This window comes from Phacochoerus africanus, chromosome 6, assembly GCF_016906955.1.
Source record: "Phacochoerus africanus isolate WHEZ1 chromosome 6, ROS_Pafr_v1, whole genome shotgun sequence".
Taxonomy (NCBI): Eukaryota; Metazoa; Chordata; class Mammalia; order Artiodactyla; family Suidae; genus Phacochoerus; species Phacochoerus africanus.
The window spans coordinates 28,374,517-28,399,949 of record NC_062549.1 but is presented as its reverse complement, the minus strand read 5'-3'; positions in this window follow the sequence as shown (position 1 = coordinate 28,399,949).

The following is a 25,433-nucleotide window of genomic DNA, read 5'->3' as shown; positions in this document are numbered from 1 at the left end:
AGACAGAGGATCAGAGACAGAATTATTTCAAATTTTTTGTATGATGTAGGGATCCAAGCAACTAATATAACAATCTTTCTCTTCAACTTATAAAATGTATCAAGTGGCAAGGTGGGAGTTGTTTTGTTGTGTTATTTATAAGGTATTTCAAGGAGAGACCCAAATAGACATTTCAGTGCTTTACTGGAAATAACCTACCCACCTACTTCCCTATTACCTATCTATTTATACCCAGTCTTATTCCAGGAAAGATTGAGTGTGGCTTGCAAACTTATGTAAAATACTTAGATAGCATAGATAAAAGCAGAGTAAAAGGAAGAAACAAAGGACTTAAAATGCAACCAGGAAGACTGCTAAAATGTAAAATGTACATCGTAAAGACTTATAATTGCTGTTCCCGGGTCACAAGTTGGCCCTGAGCAGTCTACCAATTTCATGGGAAAATGGAAACCTGATCAGTTCTTCAACACACAAGATTCATAACTGAGAAGCAGCAATGAATCAGGAGAAGTACAATGATTATTGTCATAAGATCAAACAGGATGTGTTCAATCATGTCCTTATATTTTACTTCCGTGTAGGATGATGATCATGGTAGAGAACAATTTAGTGAAAGCAATTCCACGAGCAGACAGTACCCCCTGGTGACTTGCCTTTCCATATTTATTTATTTGCCATAATGGGCATGTGTAGCTTAGAATTACAGTGTACACAGCTCGCAGTTGCTAAAATAGTCTCTTATGTGGAATATTCCTATTTATTTTTGTTTCCAAATTATCATTTCGTTTTTCACATAATATATTTCTAATCATTAAGCACAGAAATAAAAAAATACTCCTGTATCCTTAATGGTGTGGTTCAAAAAGGAACTACCAATAATCTTGACTTATGTTACAAGTTTTTATGTTCGCTGCTCTATAAAAAAAAATGATCTTTACCTTTAAAAATTCAGAAATATTCTATTTCCTTTCTATTTGTGTAAACCTGTGAAATTCAGCACTGCATCAGCCAGAGCACTTGAATTACCCTATTGTTATTTTAATTATTTATGACAAAGAAGCGTAAAGGTTATATTGTTTGACAAAGTCATGATGACTAAGCCAGGAACAGAATTTTTAAAAGGGCAAGTGTAAGATTTTGCTTTTTGACATATACCTGTTTCATCTTATAAAAACAGGGTTAAAAAGAAAATAGCTTAGTTTTTAAATCAACATTGGGAGGGGGATGGAAATTTTAAATTACAATTTAACAAGCATTTATTGTGTAATGGCCATGTGCTAAGCAGTGTACTAGAGGTATTCACACATGTATACTATAGTAAGTATCCTGGCAACAACTCTGTGAAGTGGGTGCTAGTATTTTACAGATAAAGAAGCAGAGGCTCTAATGCTAAGGCCAGGAAATTTTTTCTATAAAGGGAAAGAGATTAATTATTTTAGATACTGTGGGCCACTAAATCAGTGTCGCAACTCCTCAGCTCTGCTGCTGTGATGTGAAAGCCGTAGAAAATACTTAGCCTAATGGGTGTGGCCATGTTGCAAGAAATCCATACCCCCCAAAACAGATGACAGGTCTTTGGACCATAGTTCGCCCATTGAAAACATTAGTAACTTGCTCTAAAATCCGTGGTAACTTTCTCAAGATTACTCAGCTAAAGTAATTAGTTATTGATGGACAAATTTTATTCAATTTTTTTACATTTTATTGCCGTATAGTTCATTTACAAGGCTGTGATAATTTCTGCTGTACAGCAAAGTGACCAAGTCATACGTATACACATATCCATTCTCTCTGATTCTTTTCCCATGTAGATTACCACAGAATACTGGGTAGTGTTGTCTGTGCTATAGGGCAGGTCCCCTTTGGCTAATTGTTATTCAGTTGTTTTTAATCTAGCCAAAATAATGCCCCAGAAAACTTGTTAGAAAAATATTTTAAAATAATCAATAATTGACTAGTAGTTTTATTTACATGTTGACAAAAAACACTTTAAAATGACTCACAAGTATTTATTGAATGTATGCTATGTGCTACACTCTGGATTATGTTCTAAGGACGCAGAGATTAATAAGAGTCTTAGAGTTTATTGGGAGAAATGGGCAAAGAGATGGAAAATGACAGTGCATTACTGAGAGCAGAATAAAATGGTAACTCTTAAGAACGATTTCTGACTCAGCAGATGAATATCCGGGATTTGGCTCCATCCTCTCTCTCACTTTGGCTTCTTAACCCCTCTAACACCAACCTGGGGTTCCTGCTCCACAGTAGTGTTGATGCACCAAAGGTCAAGGCAGGAATGGCTCCTTTTTGGGAAGGTGTTGCTGGACTCAAAGTTGTTGACTTATTGTAGAGCTCTTAGGTAAATCAATCTATAAGGCTAACAAACCTGTGTCTGTGACTATTGATTGTTTTGCATTTTAATGTGAAAGTTATTAGGCTAATCGACTCTCCCCATCAGGAGCAAAGCTTAGAATAAACACAGGAAAGGAAAGGGATGGAGAAAACCCCTGCTGCTAGAGCTCTAAATCCTCTGAAAGGAGGAACCATGAGGAGCCATGTCCACAGCTGTACCTCTCTCCCTCCCACACCCTGCACACATACACACTGGTGCTGGATTTTATGTGAATATTAAAAGCATTGAAAGCATGAAAGTATTAGCCAGGGAACGTGGACATTTCAGGGTTGGCAAAGACTCCTCTAAGAAGAGAGAATAGCATATGCAAAAGGAAGGAAAAAAAAAAAAGGCACGAGAGAGTTCCAGGAACTGGTAATAGACCAGTCTAGCAAGAGTCTAGACTAAGGAAGGAGATAATAAGGAATGAAAGCTAAACATGCCATTCTGAGTCAAAACACAACTCAATCCTTTGGCATCATGAACTTGTTAAATAAATTTTTCCCCTTCCCATGGACTGCGTTAGCATTCTCTAGCATGTCATAATAGCTAGTTAATAAAACAGTTAACCACCTTCTATGTTATTAGCTTTTGGGGGTATCACAACAAACATATCTACCATTTTGAATATAAACAAATATAATTATTTAGAATAAATAACCTATTCTAAGCTTTCCCTAATCTTAGTAACTTTATCTGAGATGTCATGGTTGGGAAGCTCATAAAAATCATTCTACAATTTAAAAATACTGTTAATCAAGCCTGAAAATTAATATTTTCTTTCTTGTGCTTGCAGCAACAGTTCTGAGAGTTTCACTTCAATTAGATATGTCCAATTATAATAAATGCTTCTAATGAGGATTCAAAAGGATAGTAATAAAAGCAAAGGAACAGGAACTCTGAAGAGATAGTTCTAAAGGGCAACCATTATTCACTTTGTTGTAATTCCCCTCAGAATTTGTCATCTCCCTTAAAAGAAGGAAATCAGAATTATATACACCATGTTAATTAGCAGCAATTGGACCTTGGGAGCTTTTTCGGGTGGTTCACATAAATTGGAAAACAAGTGTATATGATGTCATGCATATCAATCTGAGTACTTAGGGGTAATAATATTAATTTTAATATACACTAGGAAAAAAGTGTTAATTCTTCCCCATTGCCCTATGTCCCTGTTGTCTTAGTCAGGTGTACTTGTGAAAAATTTGCCAGAAGATAAATTGTAAAGGCAGTATTTATTCATTTTAATCTATGAGTACATATTTTAACTGTAAAAAAATTAATTTCTCTTAATTACCAGGACATTAACTCTGCCAGATATGGGTTTGTGTGACATAGATGTGAGCCTATTACCTGACTAGACCTTAAGCATTAAAAATCAGGTGTTCTGGCTAGACTTTCTTGTAATCACATGAGTAGCATTAGAATCAAAATCTATTTGAATGAAACCTATAAGCACAACATTTTCTTTCATCAAATTCGCATCTGGCCAAGATGGAGTAGCACATTTCAGCTATAAAATTGATGGTCTGAATAGCAGATAGATTTACGCACAGAGGCAGGAGAAACTTTGACAGATTTGTCCCTAACTAATAATACTAACAAATTTTGCTCTGCTTTTGGTCATAAGAAAGTCTAAAACCTTTAGGAAATTTCACAAGATGTCATGGAGTCAATATATTCTTATTATCTTAGATTTTTTAGTTCCATGGTTTAGTTTAACTCTCAGACTTCTTTGAGTTAGATAGATTGGTTTTATCATCTTATCTTGCTAATAAACTTGACCAATGACACAACCAGGAGCAAGCAGAATTTGGATCCAAGTCTATCTAACTCCAAAGTCTCTGCTTTTTCTTATGTACCTACAAAGTGCCAGTCCTATGTAAGCTTTTCAAAACATGAAGTTAGTGGCTTGGAATATGTAGCCACTTTACTCCTAGTTCTCATAAATCAGTATTATTCTTTCCTTCAGAATAAAAGAGATACTTTATTGTCATGGGAAAAAGTCTGAAATAACTCATTTCTATAGAAAAGTTTATGTAAAGTACTGAACAGAAGAGTCCCAGAATTAATATATTTGTTCTGTGTATTACAGCTGACACTTAAATATCACTGTATAAAAAATTGACACCTATGATTCTCAATATAATCACAAAGCCAGAGAACATCTCCATCTTGAATATTAAACATTGTAAAGAACCTTTCTACAGGGATGTGGCTATTGCTCTAATAAATTAACCATCCATCCCCTCCTGTATTCCAATTATGGAAAATCTACCCCAACAAAATTCCAATGGAAAAAAAAATAATAAGGCACAAAATGAACTACAAATTTCCTCAGGAAAACTGGGGTAAGGAGGTGGAACTGCCTCATGGATTTGACATTTCCTTTTCTTCTAATCTCATTTAGGTCTTCTAACAACACAGGAGTTAGGAAAGCTCAGAGATGGTCACCTAAGGGAAGACTCTGCTTAATGAGAACACAGGAAGGGAAGAATAATGCCTCTAAGATTCTCATTAATAAGGTGCCCGTCTACATTTCTTCCCAAACTCCACCCCTAGCTCTCCAATAACTCTTTCTCCTTGTGGTTCTTCCCAGCTACTTGAAGTCCTGCACGTTCTGGAAATGTCTTCAAAGGAAGAGCTATAAATAAACAGAAGTAACCCCCACTTTCTGCCACATCCTTAACTAGATGCAGCAAAGACGTTAAACACATGGGCTCTGGAACCATTTGGCTTGGTTTTGTCTTCCTGTTTTGCCATGAACTTGGGTATGTTGCGTATGCCTCAGTCCATCATATATAAAATGGGGATAATAACAGTATCTCCTTCACAGAGTTGTGGGGAAGGTGAAAAGTGAAATATTTATAACAGTACCTGGAAAAGGGTAGGTTTCAATCAGTGTTAGCTATGGTTAATATTTTGAAGAAGTAAGTTTAATTCTCTAACTTATACCTATATAATTATAAAAATTCCATTTATACTCTCAGTTTAATTGTGAAAAACAGTGTTTTTGTTCCGGGCTTCATCAGATTCTTATTAAATATTCAGGGGAAAATATCCCATCTGTCTCTGAACAATATTTCAAACCTCACTGGTCACTAACTTCTCTCTACTCAAAGCTTTTCCATGCTCCTACACTTTATGATTATGTCTTTTTCATGAGTTGAAAGAGGAGCATCACATTTTGCCACATTTATTTCCTCTAGCTTTTAATATTAATAATAAATATTGTCATTTATCTATTAATTCACTTTTAGTCACAACCCACCTAATGTCATGCAAGTCATTCCATGGGTTTTTTTCCTCCTGTTGGCCATTAAAACCAACAACTGTTGTTTTAATTTCTTTTGAATCATATAAACAGTTAGATTTACAGAAGTTAACCCAGAAATCCCAGGTTTTTTAGAGACTTTCTAGATCCAAGCACTGAAAGTCCCAGGTACAGAGAACTCCTTTGATCCCGGACAAACTGAGACAGTTGGTATTTCTACATCATTCATATTGAAAAAAATGTATAGCCGTTGTCTTTAAAATATTCCAAACCATTAGAAAATGAAGCACAGTGAAAATGACTTTGGACTTTAGACTCAGAATTGCAGGTTTCAAATAACACCTTGTTGTGCCTTTCACTCTCTGAGACTTCAGCAAGTCAGTCAAACATTCAAGGCTGTCATTTATAAAATGAAATTGGAATGTTGGTCTTCATTACACTAGCTCTGTTGTGAAGGTCAAATGTAGTAATGATCATGCATCCAGGAATTTGATGAAGAAAGTTTCACATATGTTATCTCATCTGATCTTAAAATTTAGTGCTAAATGGTGCTCTTATGAATTCACGGTAATTACTAAAATTTAGAAGTTAAAATGAAATGTTATACATGAAGTTTTTGTTCTTTTCATACAAATATCCCATATTCAACCATATCTGCAAACAATTTTATTCTATATTTAGTCAATATTAAATTCACATAAGAATTCACATCTTCTAGTATTCTAATACTCTCTGTCATGAAAGTCCCAAAACCCTCCATTTAACATTTGTAGCACAAATATCTTCTCAGTTCAAAAGGGATAAGTTAGAAAAGATCATTTTAAATACTTCTGTCTCTCCAGTGAGCTTTTCACCTGTACTTAGAAAGGTGTTCATCTAGGATGACCGTTTTTCCATAAGCTGTATGGTATGCTGTTAGGCAACCAGCTTCTGAGAACAGATTTATAACCATCCCTTTATGAGCCATATGATCTTGAGCCAGTTATATAGCCTCACTGCACCTATGTCCCAGCATCTGTAAAAGGGGAATAATAATAGCACCTCCCATGTACGATTGTTATGAGGATCACATGGTTGGATACAGGAGGGGAGTGTAGAACAATACCTGGCACAATCAGTATTCTAAACAGTGTTTTATCATCCTTATGACTTTACAGCCTTAGAACTGAGAACAAGCTATTGATAGAGTTGGTTACTGCCATCAGAAGCAGTATATGTTACAAATGCTTGAAGGCAGGTGATCCTGGTCATTGTGTCAAGCAAGGCTATCCTAAAGAATAACTCAGGAGGAGTTCCTGTCATGGCTCAGTGGTTAACAAATCCGACTAGGAACCATGAGGTTGCAGGCTCGATCCCTGGCCTTGTTCAGTGGGTTAAGGATCCGGCCTTGCTGTGAGCTGTGGTGTAGTTTGCAGACGTGGCTCGGATCCCGTGTTGCTGTGGCTCTGGTGTAGGCCAGCAGCTACAGCTCCGATTCGACCCATAGCCTGGGAACCTCCATATGCCACAGGAGTGGCCCCCAAAAAGGCAAAAAGACAAAAAAAAAAAAGAATAACCCAGGAAAGCAGCCTAATCTAGTCTAATTTAATAGACTTTCCTGTTGAAAACCTTAATCCCAAACGATTTCCAGGTTTTAAGTGTGCGGAGTCTTCAGTAACTTCTCTTCTCAATTTGAACATCAGGACCTTTGACATTTCAAGTACATACCAGGGTCAACGAAAATAGCCTCTGTCTCTATCTCAGTGCCTTCCATTCTGAATTTTTAAGTTAATAATTTGATTCTTCAGTGCTCCAAACCAAAAGATTCTTTGTTTTTATCCTAACCTTTTCATAGCTTGTCTTCTTCAAGGAAATGTTGCCAGAACATCAATATTTTCTCCATTAGAAGGCTGAAGAATTGGTTTCCACACAATTCAGTAAAAATGTGAGTGTAATTGAAAATGTCTCATTTAGATAGTTAAGCCGATAATTCCTCTGTCATCATCTGTGATCCTGGTGACAATTTGGGACAGCACTCCCCACCCCCACCCAGTCTCTACTGTCACTGCTTTCCCACCCTCTCCTCCGTACCTCACAAATTGTGCAGTGAAAGTCACCTTTCACCACACAAGAGGAGATGATCAATGACTTTGTGCTCTGTATAGTTACTGAAAGTGCAATTACTACTACAGTATCTTCTGCTGAAATGAAGCCTATCATATCTTATTTGGTTTTATTAATTGCTGAAAATTTTCTTTAACTCTATGAACAACATGGCACATACTTCTCAGTTTTATTCATTGGAAAAATAAGGTGGTGATTAGATCTTTGCACTTTCTTCTACCTTGTATATTTATTTATTACGGGCAAATGGGTATGACATCTAAGGCGTATGCAGTGGCTGATGAGAACCTTGCAGAGTAACTGCAGAGCTTGGTGCCCGTGTTCCATCTCATGCAGTTGTACCATTAGTCCCTTGATTCAGCTGAGCCCCATCACAACCCAGGATGCCTTCCTGATTTCCTTCATGGTCTAGTCCAGGTACCAGCAGAAGCATCATCCAAGCATCATAAGATCATAAAGTTTTATACAGGCTCGTATTTGGGTCCCTCCAAACAACTCAATCATTCAGTATTCCCCCTGCTTAAATTTCTCATTAGGGCTCTTCAGAGATCCAGGTTTGGCAATGTATCCTGGATTTATTATTCTCATTTACACTCTTCTTCACCATGTTCCAGACTGCTTTATCATGTTTGGTTCTCCAAATTAATGTTCTCTATGTATGTGTACTATCTTCCTAATAGGAGAACTATTTCTTTATTTTCCTTAAATCCCTCATATTCTGGAGGCTAGAATTCACATCTCATTACTCTGTCCTTCCTTTGATAACAAGAGTAATTAGTTCCTGAGTTTTAATGATTCCTCTTCTATGGATTTTTATGCATCTTCCTCCTTTTAAAAAAATGTGTTCAATTGAAGTATAGTTGCTATACAATATTATATAAGTTACAGGTGTATAATATCGTGATTGACAATTTTTTAAGTTTTTCCTTTATGGTTAGTATAAAATATTGACTATATTCCTGTATAGTACAGTATATCCCTGTAGCTTATTTTATACCTAGCAGTTTGTACCTCTTACTCCCTTCCCCCTGTCTTGCCCCTCCCTCCTTCCCTCTCCCTACCAGTAACCACTAGTTTGTTCTCTATGTATGTGAGTCTACTTCCATTTCATTATATTCACTAGTTTTTTGTATTATATATATATATATAATATTATATATATATATATAATATTATATATTGTATTATATTATCCTCATGTCACAATTCTAAGGTCAACAACAATAAGTGTAGTTTAAGGGAGATCTACTGTGGGTCATATCCTTTATCCACTTCCCACCATGAAATGAAGGGTTTATTACCTCTACTTGGTTTTTCTCTGTTTCACTTATTATGATGTGACATATGCATTTTTTTATAGGTTTATTGGTTGCCTCAACCATTTGAATGTAAGCTGAGTACTGTATATGAAGTGTAACTGCAGTGTAGTGAGACTAATGTCTCACAAATGTGGGGGCATTTGTGCATCCGAGTGATGCCACTTCCTTCAAAGTGTTGTGGGAGATGAAGGCAGTCATGGTGGCTGCTCTAGTTCCAAACAGTTGGGGAGCTCACATCTTAGAATTTGACAGAGACCGTGGCATCTTTTGTTCTTTGTTTGTTTGTTTTCTGGAGTGTTTTGACACTTTCATGTGTGCTTTTTTTATTTTATTTTTTTTCCCATCCTGCTTGGGTAAAGGAGGACCCAAAGAATGAGTCTGTTTTCTGCAGGAGGCCTTGGGGAGACCCAGATCTTGTGGTTAAGAGCTCAGCCACCAGGGACAGAGCACCCAAGTTCAAATCTCAGCTCTGTTCCCATGAGCTGCACAATCTCTGATGAATTTCTTACTATCTCCTTATCTCAATTTTCTTACCAGTAAAGTGGGGAAATCAAAAAGAGCTCTACATCATAGGGCCTAGGCCAGGGTTGAGGCTTTGGGTAGAGTTTAAGTTATTTTCCTTCGGGAATAATGTCCCTGGGAGCAACCAGAAAGGAACGTGACATTAATAAACAAATAAGTATGGGCATTAAACTTCTATTTTTACCTCACGCAATATTCTTAACCAATTAAGTTAAATCTGAATAACTAAGTACTTAGTGATTTTAAAAAAAATTATCACCTGTATAATTAATGTCTTACATCTTTTAAAAATAATAAAATCTCAATAATATAAAGAAAGAGCAGAACAAAGTATTTCTAAATTAGCATTCCTATTTTGAAGCTAAATTAAAAGTTCCTGAGAAATTAAAGGGCAGCATCTAGTTCCTCATTAGCTTGCCTTCAAGACTGTTTAGTCTATGCTCTGTGCTTTGGAGTGATTTTACTGCCTCCCTTCAATAATCCAATGTACATAAAGTTGTGTCAACCTGACAGGTCAAATGCAGTTTGAGGGAACAAATTGGAAAATAGAATCAGTTATTGGATAGTTTTAAAGATCTTCAAATTGTTTAATTACAGCCTTTACTGAATTTATTAAATCTATTTTTATTCCCCATTCATAAGAGAGTGGTTATCCCCAAACCACCATGTAGAAACAAGACTGCCATCTGCTCTAGCTTGAAAGCCTTAATGCAATGGATCCCTTGGGCTCCATGACTCACTCGGACCAATCCAGCATGTGGGCCATGAAACTGTTCACATGCTCCAGATATGTTCATTTGCAATGGGGTTTTACAGAGGTATGTGGATTCAGACTTGTATATGGCTATGGAAAAAAAAAAATAGTTTCAAGCAAAAGTATGCTTCTTTATTACAAAGTAGACGAGGATTTGAAGAATTCAAGTAGTTCTTGGTTGCCTCTTTAGGCACTTTGCAACTCATGGTCACAGGTAGAATATTCTGATGACTGGCCTTGGCCATGGCTCTTTGATTCATTCTTCTTCAAAAGCATACATTTGTTATAGGCAAGATATCCCTGCCTATGTGACATGTGCAACCCCACTTTCTGATTCTGAGCATTGTACAAATAGCCCTTGAATCTAATTTATATGATGAGCTTGAATCAGACAAGAGGGATACCTTTATTAATGCACAAACAGAATTCTTTCACATCCAAGATGAAAGTCTGTGAAGTACATTTTTTTGCAATGGATTTCCTCTATTGCTTTTCCTTTTTTCCTATTATTTGCTTTCTTTCTCCTGTTTCAAAGTGTTAATCTGATGCTTTGAGAAAGTTTCCTTTAAAAAATTTAAGATGCTCATTATGAATTCAATGTAGGCATTCAAAGGAAAATCTCTAGGACTCCTGTAAGTTGTATGAGATGCGAAGAGCACTTTTGTGACTGATGTGATAGTGTATTTTGACCTTCAGAACAGCAACAGGAGTGTCAGTAAGAGGTAACACAGCAGACATACATGGATGTTATATGGGCATGCAAAAAGATAAAGCATTGTTTTCTAAAATGCATTCTACTCGACTAGGGCTTGAAATACACACATACTCACACAAACACAAGGTAGGAGAAGGGAAGAAGAAATTCCATGGTCAAAAACATCTGGGAAAATCTACACACTCTAACCCTTCATAAAAACTCTCAATATACTTTATTACCTTAAAAGGCATGAAAGTGTTCTCTGGTGAAGAAATCTGTTTACCCCAGGACTTCCCCAAGTGTTTAAACCACAGATTCCTCATCACTTGGGATTAGCAGGACTTGTGTTTTCAGTAAAACACTTTTGGAAACATTATCTCAATAGTCACCAGTTAAGGCCTATATCAAGAATTAGCTGATGTATTAATTTTAAAAATAATTATCATGTCAATGTTAGTCATATTTTTCCTGTGAAGTTATTTTATTTCCTCAAATGTCATTTGCGTTGGTTGAACCGCCGTTAAGTTTAGAACACTGGAATGTTGAAGTTTTAGCTACAGAAGCTGGGAGACAAGCCTTGTTTAAATCAATAAATAATTACTTTTCTAACTGGATTACTAATTTGACAGTGGTCTTTGCCTCTTCCACTCCTGGGTAATAATCACAGTTGCCACTGCATGCTTCCCATGTGCCTGGTGTGGAGTGAATATTATTTCCCGACAATCATACAGTTAGGTAAGATCTTCCTCATTTTATTAAGAAGAAAATGGAACATCTAAGATGTTGAGGAATTTCACTAGTAAATAGAGAGTGAAAAACTGACACCAGATCCCTTTGTCTCCATCTGCTTTCCTCTGGACCTCACATAGCCTCCCTCTACTGTGAGCTTACCTACCTTCTTCTTTTAGGCAGAATATTATGCTTACATCCAAAAGAAAAACACAGTGGTCCTACTGGTTTTAAAGGAAGAAAATGGGCTGTGGGCTGTTAACCTGAAACTAAACACTATCTGTACACACACACCTCTTTCATCACCATTATCACGCTTGCACGGTTAGTGACTTGCTCTTGGCCTCCTTTACCAGTTTGTGAATGACTATGTCTTTTTGTCTCAGAACTTACTATAGGACCTTGCAAAATTACAAATACAATAATATCTAACACTATTGAGCAGTTACTAAGTGTCAGACCTTGATTTAGATGCTTTAAATGTATTGATTCATTTTCTCCTCACACCAGCACCATAAGATAAACACTATTATTATCTTCGTGTTACCCATGAGAAGCCTGAGGCTCAGAGAAGTTAAGCAAATTGTCCAAGGTCACACCCCTGGTAAGTGAAAGGGGCTGTAAAAAATTAATAAATAGAAACCTCAATTAAATAGAGTTGGGAGACCAGAAGGGGGAGCTCCCACACCCCCTGAGGAGAGCAAAGCCCAACTGGAAGAAAAAGACTCTTCTGGAAACAACTCAGCCAATTTAAAGCCATGGACTCTGGTTACTATAGCCCTCCCAACTTCTTTTTCTCCTCTATAAAAGTGTTCTTTCCTTGCCATGTGGGGAATTGCACGTGTCTTACCATGGTTGCAGACCCTGAATTGCAATTCTCTGCTGATCCTGAATAAGTGCATCTTTGCTGGAAAAATATCTGGCAGTCTGTTTCAGGTTAACAGGGCCAAGGTATGAGCATAATAGGGACAAATGAACTCCCTGCTGAATAATTAACCAAAAGGCTCACCTTCCTTGAATTCTTTTTTTTTTTTTTGTCTTTTTGTCTTTTTTGTTGTTGCTATTTCTTGGGCCGCTCCTGTGGCATATGGAGGTTCCCAGGCTAGGGGTTGAATCGGAGCTGTAGCCACCGGCCTACGCCAGAGCCACAGCAACGCGGGATCCGAGCCGTGTCTGCAACCTACACCACAGCTCACGGCAACGCTGGATCCTTAACCCACTGAGCAAGGGCAGGGACCGGACCCGCAACCTCATGGTTCCTAGTCGGATTCGTTAACCACTGCGCCACGACGGGAACTCCTGAATTCTTATTCTGTTCTTTTGTACCAGTCTAAGAACTTTTTATGAATTATGGCTTTTATTCTTTCCAACAATTCTAGGAGATGGGTATGATAATTATCCCCCTGTTTGGTTTTGGTTTCTTTCCACAGAAAAAGATTGAGCAAAGGGAGCCTTAATAACTTATTTAAAGTCACAAAGCTTGTAAGCGATGGGGCCAGGATTAGAACTGACTCCAGAACCCAGGTTTTTTTGAATGATTTGAATGAATGAATAATATAATTAAGTTTTTTAAAATGGAACTAACTACACCACAGCTCAGTAGAGAATCATCCACCTAAAAAAGTTTCCTATGAATCACATACCCATGAAAATCACTAGTCTCAGAAAATATCTGACATCATTTTTAAGAAGCAGTAAAAGGTGTTGATAGTGGGCTCCACCATGAAATTCTCCAAAATGACACTTGGATTTTCCTAAGTTAGAATATTTTGGTACATCATTCTTTCTGATGGCTTGTACCTTAAAATAAAATTAATGAAATAATGGAAAAAATAAAAATCATTATAAAATTTTTAAAAAAAATCCTGCTGTATAGCACTGGGAACTATATCAAGTCACTATATCGTGGAGCATGATAATGTGAGAAAAAAGAATGTATACATGTATGTGTAACTGGTTCACCTTGCTGTACAGTAGAAAATTGACAGGACACTGTAAACCAGCTATAATGGAAAAAAAAATCATTATAAAATAAAATTTAAAAAAATTAAGATGATGATTGAGCCTCTGGGGAAAATTAATTTGCAAGATTTGAAAACAGTCATCAAAAAAGAAAACAAATTATCAGAAGGACAACTTCTAGATATTTTAAAAATTTCTCCCCCTCACAACAAATATCCCTCTGCTCTAAGCTTCCCTAAAGGACCAGAAACCAGAAATAAATGGGAAAAGTTAAATGAGGAGAGAAAATATCAAACATCATAAAAACAACTTTTTATTTTCATGGAGCAACTCTGGGAGGGCAGTTCTCTGCTGCCCAATAGCTGAATGATGTTCACCAAAATTTGCCTCTCTGGATTTATGAGGTATAAAAAATGGCCATCGTAAGATCCGAATATGACGAGACCAGTCCTGAAATCACTGCGTCAACATTTAGAAAGTGCCATGGAAGGCAAATAAAAATGATTAAATTTTGTGTGACAGAAGGTGCCGACACGCAAAGCACCAGCAACCGTTTCCACAGGGAAGTATTTATCATCAATGGGCCATAGATGGTGGCCAGGGCAGGTGGACGAAAGGCAGCCTGTATTGCTTTGGTGACTGCCGAAGAAAGGAGGGGCCAGTATATTCCCACCATAAGTCACATTGGCTTTTTTCATGGATATCAAATCTTACGACAGACTTCAGTCCAATTCCACCATCACAAAGCATCTCCCCTCGTGCCCCGAGGATGCCGAACAGGAGCCTGCTGGCCAAGGCAACCCACTGCCTGTTATTTTAGTGGCCCAGGAGCTAAGAGTAGTTTTTACATTTTTAAATGGTTGGGAAACAAAATCACAAGAAGGATAATATTTTGTGACACATACAATTCACACATTTGTATGTGATTCAAATTTGATTTCTCGTGAACAGCAGTGTGAAACACAGCCCATACTCCTTTATATATTGCCCATGGCTGCTTTTGTACTGCAACAGCAGAGGTAAGCAGTTACAACAAAGGTTAGTATGGCCTGCAAAACCAAATATATTTATCTTCTGCCTATTACAGAAAAAGTTTTCTGGTGCCTGGTCTGTGCAATCTTGAGTGAGGGCTGTTGGAGGACTCTCCAAATCTGCCTTACCTAGGTGACAACCTGCTGTCCAAGAAACCTTCCTTTCCATCCACTGCCATCTGTCTCATTTTTCAATCTTTGCTCCTGTGTGTGAACCTGACACACTACCACATTTCTGCCATGCCACCAATAGGTTAGCTTATTCTGTTTTGAAATAGTTGGGTAGAAGTATAAGCATGGCACACCAGCAAAACTAGATGAGGGCGTGCTACAAAATGAAACTAGAAGCAAAACTAAATTTCCAAAGTATAGTTATTGTGACTTTTAAAATATTTGAGGAGTTCCTGCTTTGACACAATGGGATTAGTGCTGTCTCTGGAGCACTGGGAGGCAGGTTCCATCCCCGGCCCAGCACAATAGGTTAATGAAATGGCATTGCTGCAGCTCACAATATTAGGTCACAACTGTGGCTAGGATCTGATCCCTGGCTTGGAACTCCATATTCTTTCTGCAGGGTGAACAAAAAAAAAAAAAAAAAAAGAGTCAATGTTCAGGTGGGAAGGGAAAGAAATAAAATCTCTTATTTGAAATTAATTATATGGCTTCCATCAAAGAATAGAAGGTTAAACTATTGTCCCCCAAAAATGGTCCCTTCAGCTGATGATCTAATCACTGAACCTCCTTCACTGTGGCTCAGCAATTCTCGCCTGAGAATCAGAAGACACAAGTGAGTCACTTGCTGTATGCATGAAACAGCAATCAAGGAGGAAAAGCAGAGGTAATAGGGAAAGTAGTGCCTCAGCTTCCATGATCACTGGATTTCAGTTATCTTAATAAATTAATTAAAATCCATGTTTAATTTAAACATTAGTTTGATAAAAATTGCACCTGAATACTTCATGCCTGGCTTTTATCACCCAGGAATTGCTATAGCAACAGGACAGGAGCAGTATTTGGCATTTCCTTAACCGCAATTAAGGGGGTAACCAATAAAAGGTGAACTTACAACAAAAGAACCATGAAATATACATCATTAGACCAGTAGAGTCTTGTGTTTTCTCTTGTGTTAATATGCATTCCAGAGTTACAGAGAGCAGGAAGGTAAATATAATGATTATCTCTGAAGAGGATATATTGCCCTGTGCGCTCAAGGGGATTTATCTGCATATGTATAGTGGGTTTAAAGGTCCCCAAGAACTTGATTCTTTGACATTATGTGGGTTTTTCTGCTCTGTTCCTTCATGCAGCTCTTAGCCTCCTCACGCTCCACAAGCTAGTGGCCTTATGTGTGTGATGCCCAAGAACTTGGGCCTTTTCCACACAGAGGTAAACCAACAAAGGCGAGCTAGATAGAGCAGCCTTGCAGGCTTCCAGTAAAGGCAGTTGAACAGACATGTTAAAATACCAGAGGCACAACCAGAGGGCCCAACTTCCCAACCCAGGTCCAGAAGGCAGATTTGTCCAGCTGCAGAAAGGAAACTCACCTTTTCCACTTTGATTCCCTCAAGCTGTCTGAATAGGAGACCCACCATAGCATGACACTGGACTACCTGAACCTTAAACATCCTTTCTTTTGATTCTCAAGAAGAGCCCAAAATACTCTCAAACATTTAAAACCGGAACATGTTAATTATCCCAACACCTATACGTTATAGATGAGGAAACAAAGATGCAGAGAATTGAAGTAAATTTCCCAGGGTTGTTCAGCTGACACTCAAGGCTTCCATTTCCACTATACACACACCTCGCCTCCCTGCTCTTCCAAGTGAGAAACCAATTCTTTTTTTAAAATGACACTGGATCACTGCACATTGTACTGAACTCCAGTTTGCAGAAAGTTAATGCTGCTTGTTGAAACATTGTTAAAAGCATGAGTGTAGAATGAGAAGAAGATATTCCCATGGCTATTTCTGCCCTGGGAGGTGGTGGGCAGTTGCCTTAATCTAATTGATACAAGCAAGGAAAATTGCTGCCTGCAGCATCTCCCACAAAAGGCAGTCAGTCAGTCAATAGAGTTTCGATCTTTGAGGTACACAAAGCCCCTAGGTAAGCCGATTCAGCCAGAATTTATTAGGGGCAGGCATAATATGGTAGAAGTTTTCTTTTCCCAGCTGCATCAGTGTTCAGTTACACATATGCAGTGGAGCCTAGGGGAATGCAGCTATTTTGGCAAGGTTCAGCATGTCTTCAGTTATTAGGAAGATGTAGAAAAAAATGTTTATTTCCAAAAACATTCTCATTACTAGGAAACATGTTAGTAAGTACATTAGGGCAACCCATAGTTCCATAAATGTGCTCTGCCCTGCCACCCCTTCCCTTTATTATTTTCTACATCATTTTTGTGGAAGTGTAGTTGATTTACAATGTTGTTAGTTTCACCTATACAGCAAAGTAATTCAGTTTTTATGTAGTAGTGTGCATATCTTAATCCCAAACACCTCATATGCCCCCTTCACGCCCCTAACATACACTCTTTTCTCAGTCTGAAATCCTCCTTCCTCTTCAGGTCCAGAATTGGCTTCTCCCTGAGCCTTTTTCATCCTCCAGGCCAAGTTGGTGCCCACTCTTATATACAACTGAAAACTCATTTCTTCATGTTTTTATTGTTGAACTTTGAAGGTCAGATTTTGTATTTGCTTGTCTTTCCTACTGGACTGTAAACTACTGAAAAGCAAGGTTTTCCCTTTATTCCCCACAATATTTGGAATAAGTGGATGCACAGTAAATATTTATTTTCTGAATGAATGTCTTGTGAATGGCACTAAGTGAAGTTTTTGGTCATCTGCACATCTCAGCAGTTCACAATTTTTCTCTCCCTAAAAACATGCCCTTGAACACTTTGACCTCTTACTGCTTTAAATACACTTACCTTCCTCTTTCATTCTTAAATTGATTAAATCATTTGGCTAAAATTCAGAAGTAAGCTGAACATTAACACTGGCTGTGATTGCCAAGAGGACGGAAGGTCTACAAAGCTAGTACACTTGCCCGCGGACACTGGGTTGGTGGGATTTGCACATCTTCTCTTCATCAGAGTGGCTTTCAGACTCTTGTCCCAGACTCACGTAAGCTGTTCATCTTATATTATCGCCATGTATCCCATAGATTCTAGAGCCAGACTTCCAGGTCTGTCCCCTGGCTCTGGAATGTATCAACTCTCTGTCCTTATGAAGTTATTTAAGCCCTTGGATTTCTCACCTGCCAAATAGAGTTGGTAATGAGATTTATCTCCTAGGATTGTCATGAAAATTAACTGATTTATCATACATTAAAATTCTTAGAACAATATCAGGCACTATAACAATGTCAGCTACTATATTATTACTTGTATTTATTAAGGGAAACTAGAGGTTTATGAAATAATACTTACCCATATTTATCTGCAATCTAAAGAAGCATTTGTCATGAAACTTGAAACTGATTTCACAACCCAATTTTGGGCCTCAACATGCGGTTTGAGAATAACAGTGCATAGCACTTTCATTCTCTTCTTAAACATTTATTTAATAGAGCTTGGTAAATGCCAGTCATTTGAAGGATCCTTTAGAACAGACAGAGAGACTCTAAAGCTTCAATGAGAAAGAGTCATAAGAATGGGCATGCCAGTCCTCCTGATTTATTTCAGGAAATTGTTCAGCAAAAAAAGGAGCTACACTGTACAGTCCACTCATCATTAAATAGATCTGAATTCTGTATTTTCTCCGGCACTTCTTTGCCATACAGATGGGCATCCCGTCTCTGTAGATGGTCCTGCCACTTCTTGAAACCAATAAGTACTTAGCTGGGTACAACTTTAGAGAACCAGGCCTCAAAAATCACCAGAATTAGAAAGCAGCCTTTTTCTTCTACTCTAAATATAGTAGCCATTAGCATTTACTCAGTACACTTTTATGTGGGCATAGTTCTAATAATTTTAACTACTACTTCATTTAGTCCTTAAAAAAACCACCCAACCATATGAGATAGCTATTATTATCCTTACTTTTCAAATGGAGATATCGAGGTGCAGAAAGGTTAAATGACTTGCCAAAGTCACACAAACAGTAAGTGAACTGGGGTAAAAGACCAACTGTTCTGAGTCAAGAACCATGGGCTTTGGATATTTCGGATATGCTTTTGCAATAGGGCTCTATGTATGGCCAAGGATGGAGTCAGGCACTGTATGTGTTACAGAGTAGCATTCACCATGGGACATTCTCAGAGAAAAACATGGCACCTTCTGCTGCCCACTGAGAATTTTCTAGCCACAGAAACTTCCCTGTAACTGAGCTGGTTGATAGGGGCTATTTGTCCAACTCTTACTGCTCTTCTTTCTCCCGGGCCTGAGTCCCGTTAACCTTCTCCTTGGTCTTGTGAAATTACTCCATACTTTTTCACATAGAATTAGTCACTCCTAACACTGTACACCTCTAAAAATGTGTACATACCTCAATTATAGCTAACACACTGCATTATGATCAGCAGTTTGTATAAGTCACCCCTGCCAGGCTGGGAGCATCTCTGTGCTTTTCATATTCACATTTCTATCTATTGTGTCTGGCAGAGAGCCTGTCAAATAATTGGCACTCGATAAGGGAGCATTTAAAAAGTGTGAGTGGATGTACAGGTGGCGGGACAAATGAACATTTACACTGAAGGTGAGAAATCACTCTGCGATGTTGTCTCTCAATTCATTCACCACACTTCTTTCCTGCCATTGTTCTTCAAAGAGGATTTCCCAAAAGACTGGAAAGTTTGAGAAAAATTATAATGAAATACTTCAGAAACATCTGCCTTAGAGGAAATTACTATGATGATTTCACAAACTGAAAATTTGTTCCACATTAATGCCTCTTTTTTTTTTTTTTTAATCATTTCTGGTATTGAAGTGGCCTCTGATTCTCTAAAATGCTATACTTTTGATTTTGGCAAGTCTTACTTCTCTCCTTCAAACAAATCAGTATTTGCTCTCACTGTCACTCCCAACAAGCCCCAACCACCTTCTCCAAGGGTTTGGGCCATGTGTAGGGTGTCAAAAAACATTTCTTCATGGAAATGTGGTCCCTTCTGTACATCGGTGCTCAGAGAATTTCATCAATAACATCAGCTGCCACTAATAGCCTAATGATTAAGTGACCAGATTTTATTCGTAACCATTCTCTTCCTCTCCTTTTTTAAAATAATTATATACAATTTCAGTATTCTGTGCTCTTTTTTCTGCCTTAGTATACTATGTAAATAGTTCCTGATGACTAAAACAAACCTTTTTTTCAAGGTTTCACAATCATTATAATTTCAAAGATGTCAGTAAGAATTTCAGTGCCATAGATTTCCTCATTTGTTATGAACATAATTATGGTGAATGAATAAACACTTGCATTTTGTTAATTAGTTCATAAAATTACAGAGGCATGAAAACATTTAATGTTATAGTTCACATTTACTCAGTTTTAGGAGAGTGATAAGACACTAAGTTGTCCATAGAGATATATCGTAGCCAAACCACTAAAAAGCCCCATTAGATACAGGAAGGCATAGTTTATAACTTAGAAATTTAAAGGTGGCATGTGGTGGTTTAGAAAATTTAATGATACCAGTTTTATTTTCCATGAACACATTATATGTATAGAAAATAAATATAAATAACTCTTACCACGTGTCAAGAGCTGGACTTAGTGCTTAATATGTGTACTATGTCATTTACTCATCACATCTGTTCTATGAATTATATTTTAAGTCAATCATTTGGGAAAGTTAATTCAGTCATTACTGAACAATTTGCAGTTCACTTTTATATACTCTGTGCTGTATTCTCTCTGCTGCATGCTAAAGACACAAACACATAAAGCACAGTTCACTTTCTAAATATAGGGTTACTTTCTGCTTTGAACTTCTTATGTGTAGCCATTATGTAGATTTGTATGAAAATGAAACACTATGTAAATTCATATGAACATGGCAATCATTTTGGAAACATTTTAGTATCTTCTTAAAACTGTAAACATGTATAAATTTACATCCCAACAAATTCATTCTTGGAATTTGGTGATTCTTATCCCAGAAAAATGACAAATTGTTTCCACAGACATTTTATTTGCATGCATATTAGTGGAAGGTTTATTCATTATAACCAAAACCTGAAAATAATTAAAATATCCACCAACAGGTGATTGGGTAAAATATGATATATCCAAATATCCATACAATGGAATATTATACAGCAATAAAAGGGGGCAAACTATTGATTCATGTAACATAATGGATAAATGTAAAAAAAAAATGCTTATTTTTAAAAGCCAGACACATAAGAGTATATTTTGTATAATTCCACTTATGTGAAACTCTTAAAGGAAAAATATAGTCTAGAGTTTGAAAGCTGAACATTTACCAGAACACAGAATTGTTCAGGGGATAAAGAACTGAACAGGAAGGGCCACAGGAAACATTTTAGGATAATGGAATTTTTCTGTATCTTCATTGTGGTAATGGCCACAACATTTTATGTATTTGCTAAAATTCATAAAACTTTACATTTAAAGCGAATTATTCTTATTTTACGTACATTGTACCTCAGTAAAACTGATATACGTATCTGGGAAGCAGTGCTATGTGTCTGCATCTGTGCATGTGACACAATAAGAGCTGAGGAACTGAAGGCCAAATACAAAGTTGATAGGCTTAGTAGGCAAAGAAAGTGCTTTATTGGTAAAGTCTTACACATCTATTTACTTTTAAGGATATAAATTTGAACTTGAGATTCTTAGCAGCCAGAATATGCTATGGTCAGCTTACAAAATGGAATTTTATGATAATTGCAGTAACTTTTAAAAATTATATAAATTTTTAAAAATAGATTTAGTGTTCCATGAAGCATGCAACAAATCAAGATAAACACAAGCTTTGAAGTTTTGAATAAAATTCTTACTCTTCAATCTTTTGTGTAGGTCATGTTCCCAAGTGACACTTTGGGGAAACAGTTATAACTGGTGTTAACCCTTCCTGACCATCCTTCACCGGACCTGAGAACAGACAGTACAGACTGCTGAAGGTAAGGAATTATGTGTCTGTGTTTTTTCATTTTAAAATATGTTTAGGTTGAGTTCTACTGTACTTTATGTTTAAATCTATTAAGATCCTATTTTCTCTGCAAATGTGGACACTAGGAAATGGAAATATAATAGTATATATGGTTGAGAAATAAAAAGGAAGGGCAACTTGTACCAAAAATGCACAGTTTTTTTTTTTTTTTTATTGGCCCACACCTGTGGCATGTGGAAGTTCCCAAGCTAGTCAAATTGGAGAGGCAGCTGCTGGTTTACACCACAGCCACAGAAATGCAGGATCCAAGCCACGTCTGTGACCTATGCCACAGCTTGTGGCAGCACCAGATCCTTAACCCACTGAGTAAGGCCAGGGATCGAACCCACAAACACTATGTTGGGTCCTTAATGTGTTGAGCCACAATGAGTATTCCCCAAAATACACAGTATTACCATACAGCTTATTTACTTTTCAGATTCTATGCCTTTTCCAATAAGCACAAACACAATTTCATAATCCCGTTACATAAAGTATTTTCCTTTGTTGATCAACAGCCAACAGTTTTCTCTAGCTAATATTTAAATTTCAGGGGAGAAAAATGGATTTTGACATCTATTCTGTAAAGTTTTCCAAATGTTTTATTCTACTCCAGGCTCTGTGATGAAGTTTATACCTGAACAGAGGAAATTTTGAAAGATCCTTAGTTCAATGTCTAGATGACTCAGCATCAAACCCTGAGTTGATTTGTTTTGCAACTCCTGGAACCCAGACCTTCTATCCCAATTCCAATGACCTAGTCTTCTATGGTTTCTGTGTCTGAATTTCATTTTAAAAGACTGCACTACTCTATGCTTCTAAACCTAGAAACCTGCATAGTTTTCAATTTCTCTCAGGAACCAGACTCTGCCTGTGTTCTGTTGCCTCTGTTTTCTGATGTTGTCACCTTTCTGAATCGTGGCCAGTGGCCTGTGTATAGTTTACTTCATTTCCCTGGCCCTCCCACAGCCTGGGCCCCCACATCCCATCACTCTCTCACCTCCAGAGACCAATATTTGTTGGTGTAGCTCAGTGGATCTTTTTTTTTTAATAATGGTTTTTATTTTTTCCATTATAGCTGGTTTACAGTGTTCTGTCAATTTTCTACTGTGCAGCAAGGTGACGCAGTTACACATACATATATACATTCTTTTTTCTCACATTGTCATGCTCTGCCTCAGTGGATCTTAATTAATCACTGTACATAGCAAAAGTTAGGCTTCACTTCCTGACTGACTAAATAAGAATACCTGGGAAAGAGACCTAAGAATCTGTATTTTTTAGAACTCTCCAGATGATTCTAAAATTCAACCAGGGATGAATAGAGGGAGGTATGGAATTTCAGGAGGCTCAAAACAAAAATAATCAATTTATAACTTTCATATACTTCACTTTGACCATTTTTGAAGTGTCAAAATGGGTACAAAATAAACAATAATAAATAAAAGATCAAACTTTTAAGTAAAGAATCAATACTTGAAACAAGGCAAAAGGAAAAATTCAGAGTATTGATGCTGTCTTTAAAATGTTGACATTTTATTTCTCATAGACTTTTTGCATTAACTTTAATTTTTTAAAATATTGCATTAAAATATTGATATTATTAGTTACTGAGATTTATGGCACCCCCTTAAATTCTGCCCTTGCCTCACCCTAGTCTGGCTCTTGCAGACCGCTGACCTAGCTTAATGCTCTACACTATCTCTGACCCCAGTGCTGCTTGACTACAGTGAGCATAGACCTTCTCTTTCCCAACATTCCCTGACCTGCCAAGCCAAGCTCCAGGTGTGACAGCATGGACAGGGAGCGATAAATACAAAGAAAAACAAGTCAGCTGCTTTTGTCCAGAGCCCCAGTCTCTTTCTCAGGCCCTAATCTAATCTGAGGAAATACACCAAAGCACAAAATACTTAGGAGGGCTAAGCTGATATGTACATTTCTAAAACATCCTCTAGGTGATTCTGATTCATCATTGCTCTCCACCTCCCACACCAGAACTACTGAGCTAGATCATGTAGTACAGTATCACTCAATGTGTGGCCCACAGACAAGCAGCCTCAGCATCACCTGGAGTTTATAAGAAATACAGATACTCAGGTTCCACCCTTCAGCTACTGAAACAGAAATTTGGGGTCAGTTTCATCCAGATTTTAATAAGCTCTTCTGGAGATCCAGATATGTGCTACCTAGACAGCTAAGATAAATTTCAGATACCAGGGTAGGGCTTTCCCGAATTCCTCTTATGTCGGAATTCATGTGTAGAATTCTTCTTGTGTGAAATCATCTCATCCACTTTGTCCCAGGGACAGAGACTTGGCCAAATAGATAGTCTCCCAGGGGCATCCAGGAAAGGGAAAACCAGATACTGAGAGCAAGCTGTCTGGTTGGGAATGCCAAAGGTGGAAAGCAGAAGTGCTAAATCGTTCCTCAAGTGCAAGGGTCAAGACTGAGTCCAGCCAAGGGAAAAAAATGTCCCAGCTTGGCGTCCAAGGACATTCTTAACAAAAGAGCCTATAAGCGTGATGCTCATCTTCATTGTGGTATGCTCACTTCCAAGTGGCACGTGAGTGAGAAGGGCTGACCAAAGGCATAAGGTCGAAGGAAATGGGCAAGGCTGAGCGCGGGCAATGAGAATGTGTGCACCATCTACTTGCTGTAGCCAGGATTTAGCAGCCTTTTTTCAAAATTGATGCCACTGAACTCTTTACAAAGGATGTATTTCTCTCTAGTCAAAGGTACTCAAAAGATACAAAAATTGCAGGTGATTAAAGTTTAAGATGATACTGTGAGAAAAAAATCTCAATCCAAATGTAATGTTTAGTCTAGCAATTCCCTAGTTTTGTTCAGGTCTTTACGCACAGGGAGCATCAATTAGCTATTACCTGACTGAGGTTTACAAACAACCTTCGTTCTGAAATCAGTTACTTTGAAATTATAATTTTTCAAAGGCATGAATTTGATTGAAAACAGAGAGGAGGACCATCGTGGACAGGCAAGTATGAGATGGTGAAGGCAGAAGCTGGACTCTTCAGAGCTGAAAGAACAAGTTACAGGGGAGGGAAGGAGCCAAGGATGGTCTGAGTCAGCGCAAAAGGAAGGCTCCTTACTGCAAAAGCTGCCTGGTGGTCATCAGTGGTTGTCTCATCAGCAGCTCATACTCCTCACGTTCAAAGTAGAATCATAAAATCACCCTCGGCAGCTCTCCAAAATCCTTGCCATTTTACACAGCCGGGCCTTATACATCCTGTCTCCTCCAGTCAGAATATCGTCATTCATCCCATCAATCAAAAAAAAAAGCTGTACTTTTCTTCAAGACTGTTTTCAGATCAGACCACTCCCCCATCACCCACAAAAGCCTTCTCCTTCATAACTTAAACCTTCTCGATATATCTGTTCATATCTGTGACTGTTCATTAGTCTGCTTTTCCCAAGAGACTGCAGCCTATCTGAAGGTAAAAACAAAGTGTTATATATTAGGTACCTGTGCATAGTAAGAGTTTGACGATTAAGTGCTACAAGAATGAATAGAAACAT